The following is a 6,497-nucleotide window of genomic DNA, read 5'->3' as shown; positions in this document are numbered from 1 at the left end:
ATTCAGAAGATGCCAAGGAAATCGAAACTCCAGTGAAGCCATCATTATTGTCTCCGAAGGGTTTCGAGCGGGTAATTTCTCCAAGGGAGTTCAACTAGCGCTGATTAAAATTCCAACTATAATGATCTAATCCAACGGCACAATCTCTTTTAATCGTCTAACACATAAGATCAATGGTCGAAAATAGGACACGGTGGCATATAAGGGAGTTCTTCCCAGAGGGAAACGCCTTACGGCGTAACTAATCAGAATGATAAGACCCCATTTAATCTAGTAATTAGAGCATTTGGGCACAGAAACTCTTAAAAATGAAAAGACCCGACATCATTTAACCGTATTTAACGCACTAATGAACCCATTTGGACCTAGAAACTCTTAAAAATGAGAAGACTCCAACATCATTGAACTAATATATAATGTTGTTATCAGTCCATTTGGAAATAGAAACTCTTCAAGTCTTCATCCTGAGAAAACCCAAACATCCTTAAACCATATTGAATGCAGTGATTAGCCCATTTGGGTATTGAAACTCTGGAGAATGAAAAGGCCCCAATATCCTTGAATCATATTTAATGCAGTGATTAGTCCATTTGGGTATAGAAACTCTGGAGAATGAAAAGAGCCCAACATCACTAAACCATACCGAAGCAACCACATTCTAAGATAACTTGTTAAACAACGCAATATCATTCACTACATCATACCATGAAAGCAGGCTCAATTAAACAACTTACTGTGAATCCAAATTGCAGAGGTCCCATGGCTACAATCAGTGTACAGAAAACAGCAGTCGCATCACTTCCCCTAAAGAAAGCACGACTTCCACTGCTGCTGTTACCTCTCTCAGACATTGATGTCGGCAGAAATGGCTGCTTGGCACCATCCAGGCCATCCCTTAAATTCTCCCCATCCTTCATCGCCTCTACTGAATCTAGAGAAATGACAGAAATCCAAGATCAACACAGAAATAATGGATGAATTCTGCATATGAGAATTCAAATATCAAGAATGCAGATAGCTCCCACGAATAACAACGTGTCCAGGTAGGCAAGCCACACCTACACAAAATGATCTGCAAAGTTGCTGACTAGTTGGCAACTGTTGAACAACGTTGGCCGTACGTAAGAGGGGGGCAGTTTAGAGAAAACCAAAGCAGGTAGCAGACTGTTATAGGAAAAAGTAAAGCCGTCTTATGCTCTGTGTGGACATCAATTGTCCATTATACAAAGGCATAGTACATTTTTGTGTGTATATGTTAGATATGGTATATATTTCTGTGTATTCAGGTGAGCAGATTAGAGCTCTGTCGCGTTGACTGCACGTGCTCCACTATTGATTTCATGAATGATCACTGGATGCTATGTATGTATGCATGACAGTGTTGATGTGTATTAGTAGCAGGTCTAGATCAGAGTTGCCAAGCTGTGAGACGACAATGTTTTTGGTGGGAGCAGTTAGTTTAATCAGGGAGGGCATGAAAATTGAAATCTACAATGCATTTGGCGTAATCCACCAAACTCTGGACCTCGACAACGAAATTGGCGTTAATGGCTCGGCGGAGCAGCTGAGAGCAAAGTTGTTTTCGGATACTGAATGGCAAAACAAAACCCTCAGATTTGAGGGAATCCAAAATTCAGCTCAGGGGCCGCAGATCTTTGCACTCGGATAGAAAATTGAAGCGGTCTATCCGCACTGAATTGGGATTTTCAAACTGAGCAGGCAGCTAGGAAATTTGTCTACAGATAACTATAGAAAATTCAGAAAATGCCAAGGAAATCGAAACTCCAGCGAAGCCATCACTACTGTCTGTGAAGGGTTTCGAGCGGGTAATCTCTCCAGCATGAGATAAACAGGGAGTTTAATCAGGGCTGATTAAAATGTCAACTATAATGATCTCATCCAACGGCACAATCTCTCTTTTAATCATCTAACACATCAAATCAATGGTCAAAAATAAGACACGGTGATGGCATATAAGGGAGTTCTTCCGATAAGGAAACGCCTTACTGCGTAAATATATGTAAAAGCAAATAAAACCAAGTGATGCCAAAGTGATGAATAAATTTCAAATTTAAAATCCCTTATTCCAACATAGAATACACATTTTTTTCTCAAATTATGTCAGTGGATAACAGGTTTTTCTCAAATTATGTCATTGAATAACATCATCAATCATCACTTAAAATTATTCCAAATTTGAAATTCTTAAAGATGAATAAATTTCAAATTTAAAATCCCTTGTTCCAACATAGAATACACATATTTTTTTCTCAAATTATGTCATTGCATAACAGGCTTTTCTCAAATTATGTCATTGAATAACATCATCAATCATCACTTAAAATTATTCCAAATTTGAAATTCTTAAGAAGTTGATTTCACAAGCTTTTTTCACATTATGTCATTGGATAACAACCTTTTCTCAAATTCTTTCATTGAATAACATCATCAATAGTCAGATAAAATTATTCCAAAATTGAAATTCTTAAGTTGATTAGAATATCATGAACCAGTGCGTGAAGCCAAATTAAAAGGGTGGGTGGACACCAAACAATTATGGCATCATACTGTTACAACGCAATTAACAACCAATTCATGAATTACAATGAGTTGAAACTCATTTTTATATGTAAAGGAGCTCATGAATTACAATAACGTGGAGCTCATTTTCTCTTACTTACTGAGAAAAAGAATACAAAATGAATCTCTGCACTTACTATATTGATACATGTAATTCCTATATCGCAACGATCCACAGCGCGCATAGATTTTGCCCGCTGACCATTTTGGAACAAATAACATGCCAGCGAGCAGAGAATAAATAATTTCCTCCCCAATAACAATATTTGTGTCTTGGCACTTGTTTATGTGCAAGTTCATGGAAAAAATGGCGTGATAGAGCATTACAGAAACTAATAACATCCCCCGTCTTTCTGTTAAGAAGCTTTCAAAATTGCTTCATTGTAGTAATCTGCTCAGTCATCACTAAAATATGACAACTATAACCAGGTCAACTTCGTTGAAATGAGAACTGGATTTCCTCGAGAGTTCGCCCTTTAGTTTCAGGAACCCATACCGCAACAAATACGAATGTAAAAGCAGCAACAAGAGCATAAATCCAAAAAGTCCCTGCAACAAAATACATACACCCGATCTTCTAGTTTAGTTTGTTTAGTTTGGTTTCAGGAAACAAATACAAATGTAAAAGCAGCAACAAGAGCATAAATCCAAAAAGTCCCTGCAACAAAATACATACACCAGACTTTATAGTTTAGTTTGGTTTCAGGAAAAAATTTGGAGATATTTCTGTATTCAAGCTTCTGTGATCCATTAATTCAATGAATTAAGCAAAGTCTTTGGGTAGAAATCACATAAGAGAAATTCTTATGTGATTTCTACCAAAAGACTTTGCTTAATTTGAAGATATTCTTTATAAATAGTTACTTTTGATAAATCCTCACAAAAAAATATCTAGACATATAGAAATTAATCATAATATTAACAAAAATTTTGAGTAAAACATCAATAATCTCTATCATAATATAGCATTCATAATTTTCTCAAATATTGGCTTTAAACACCTATTTCCCATTCATAAAAGAAGGAAGATTAGCTAACCATTTATACTCATTACATTTGATTCATATTTGTTTCTAATCCAACCAACTTCCTGAAATAATTACACGAGATAGATAAAACCAAAAGTCTGCAATAGATCTTAACAATGAAAGCAGCTTTGAAAGCAATCAATTTACCTGCAGACCTGTTTCGAACTGCAGACCTGTACTAAGAGTTTGGATTCTTCTTCAGCGAAGACGGAGTTGCGGGCTTCTCCGGTGCTGGGCGGGTGCTCACCTCCTCCTGCTCGGAGTCGGACGGGGAGGCAGAAGGAGAGGAAGAGCGCTGGTGTCCGGCACGGTTTACTTTTGCGTAGAATCTCTGCTCCTGTGAATCGAAGTCGCTGCTGCTGCTATCACGTGAGTGAGAGGATTTGCTCTGGCCATTGCAAAAAAAGCCATGTCTTCACAACAACTCAAACAAAGACATACAAAATCCTTGTGCAAAATACCCAACCTAAATAAAAATTCGAAACCCTGGAATCGATTCGAAACCCTGGAATCGCATGCGTCGGGACGTTGTGGGATTCGAAATCTTTAAATGACATGACATCTATCTGTCAGAGCAGAATATATGATTAACCATTGGGAAGGGTCTTTTCGTATGGATCGTTGCGCTTCGCATTGCTAAATTCAAATCAATGGCTAACGATTATCCAATCGTCTAACAACAAAATCGATGGCACATATTTTGACACGACATCAGTTGGGGGAGTTTATTTAAGAGGGAAACGCCTTACGGCGTAAAAATGAAAAACTAACCCGAAAAAAAATTGCAATTCTATTATCATATTCCGATGAGAACATTGAAAATAAATTTATAACTAGCTTTTTTGGTTCAGGAGGAAAAAATTGTTAGCGTTTTTATTGATATAATATAGACCAGTATATATTTCAAAATAAGTACTACTATAGCAGAAAATGGTTCAGTATTTACTTCTTATATACTAAAAATAAGAGATATTCGAGACATATTTACAGAAATGAAATAGAAAAGTGGAAGTAAACAAATAAGCCAAACAAATACATATTATAGAAAAGCGGAAGTAAACAAATAAGCCAAACAAATACAATATAATATGTATGAGATATGTATGCATATAACAATATTGTGAATTTTAAGGATGAAAATTTGTTCAAATTTTTCTTAAGTTTAGAATTTTGGCCAATTTTACTAGTCCCAAAATTGCAAATTATAAAATGTTTGTTGACATATTTGTAAAAACATGCAAATTTATAATGGTTTATATATGGTCATATACAATTTTGGAAATTTTTTAAAGTAGAATGATTTTATACTATACAGTTTTGGCGAATTATCTTTGGAAAAAATGGAAATTGGTAAATCTTTTTTTTGAAAAACCATAGAAAATTAGCCCCTAAAATTTTTCATGTCTGGCAGGTCACACATCCGTGTACAAAGCAAAAAAAGTAGGTCTTGTTCAATATGGCAACTTGATGTCACCCTCCTCTATGATGCACTGGTCCAAATAGTGTATGTGATGCATCTGGCCATATCTACATTATAGTCCGAACTTAGACAGCGGGTCTGCCTCCATGTTGTATTCTTGGAAAATACGCTGTATTGAATATGATGATCCTCATAATCCAACCAAGTAATGGAGGATCAAATGTAGGATCAAATGTATGTAGTCCAAGCAATAAGGCATTTTGAATCCCCATTAATATTGATGTTCCACTGAGTAATTGTTTAATCCTCATAATCCAACCATTGTTTAATCCTCATAATCCAACCAAGTAATAGAGGATCAAATGTATGTAGTCCAAGCAATAAGGCATTTTGAATCCCCATTAATATTGATGTTCTACCATCCCATTTCAGATAAGAACCAGACTAGTCCCAGAGAGACATAGTCCTAGCTCTTGTATTAGTTCCCGGGCCTGTGCCAAGAAAATGTGTGATGAGAATGTATGTCCAGCACAATGACAACGGCACATCCATAGAAGTCACGTTGTGATGCCCCATCGAACCAAGTCGTTGACAAGGTGATAGATGGGCCAACTTGGTGCCTATCCAATTTTCTGATACATGAATATTGAGCAGTGGATCCCGCCAACCAAATGTTCACCTTATGACAAAATTTGTGTACATCAATTGGAATGCCTTCAAATATAAAATAGTTCTTGGCTTTCCATATTTCCTAGATTATGAACAGTGGAACAAAGGCCAAATCAGATAATATTATGCACCATCTTGTAAATGCTTCCTACTGGTTAATAGGAAAAATACATGAGCATTTTCATAAACTAGCAATCCTCCACCAGAACATGAGCATTTTCATAAACTAGCAATCCTCCACCAGAGGGAAGATGTAACTGTGCATTGAAAGAAAATATGATCAACATTTTCAAAATTAGATCTACACCAGATATAAGATGTAACTGTACACTGAAAGAAAATATGATCAACATTTTCAAAATTACATCTAGAGAAGAAACAAAATTGCATCAAACAGATGCCAAGGCCCAGGAAACGATGTTTGAGTAAATTATCCTAGTCAAGATTTTGTTTTTCCACACCAACCACTTGAATAAAATAACTTTGATGGGAATATTCTGCTTCCATAACGTGTAAAACGAGGAGCGTAGTTGAGTATCGAGGAGGCCCGAAGCTTATGTTTCTTGTGGAATTCTATAAATTTAAATATTTACAAATTAGATTTTTCTTTTAAAAAAAAATAAGATTTACCTTTTTATTGAAAAATAATTTGGAAACAAAAATGGTTAAACAAAGATAAAATAAAAAAAGATTCAATCAAATTGTAACTTGGTGTTTTCGATTACCCTGAATTCATTTTTAATACAAATCAAAAGCTAACCCCACGGAAATTGCGATTCCAACCATTCTACGATCAGATT

At 35.8% G+C, this 6,497-nt stretch overlaps 2 long non-coding RNA genes across 2 annotated transcripts; both read right to left on the bottom strand.

Moving 5' to 3' along the window:
* Positions 1-805: 805 nt before the first annotated feature.
* LOC149188140 (uncharacterized) lies at positions 806-1,335 on the bottom strand. The gene is made up of 2 exons (XR_016256246.1): positions 1,059-1,335; positions 806-931 (listed from the first exon to the last, which is right to left on the bottom strand). It is a non-coding gene; the product is annotated as an uncharacterized LOC149188140 (long non-coding RNA).
* A 1,082-nt stretch (positions 1,336-2,417) lies between these two features.
* On the bottom strand, positions 2,418-4,143 carry LOC149188139 (uncharacterized). The gene is made up of 2 exons (XR_016256245.1): positions 3,756-4,143; positions 2,418-3,129 (listed from the first exon to the last, which is right to left on the bottom strand). It is a non-coding gene; the product is annotated as an uncharacterized LOC149188139 (long non-coding RNA).
* Positions 4,144-6,497: the final 2,354 nt, after the last annotated feature.

The sequence above is a fragment of the Pinus tabuliformis genome, chromosome 3_1 (assembly GCF_031772625.1).
Source record: "Pinus tabuliformis cultivar Carrire ecotype Pingquan chromosome 3_1, CPIR1, whole genome shotgun sequence".
NCBI classification, from domain to species: domain Eukaryota; kingdom Viridiplantae; phylum Streptophyta; class Pinopsida; order Pinales; family Pinaceae; genus Pinus; species Pinus tabuliformis.
Note: the sequence above shows the minus strand (reverse complement) of the source record. Positions and strands in the feature narration are given on the sequence as shown.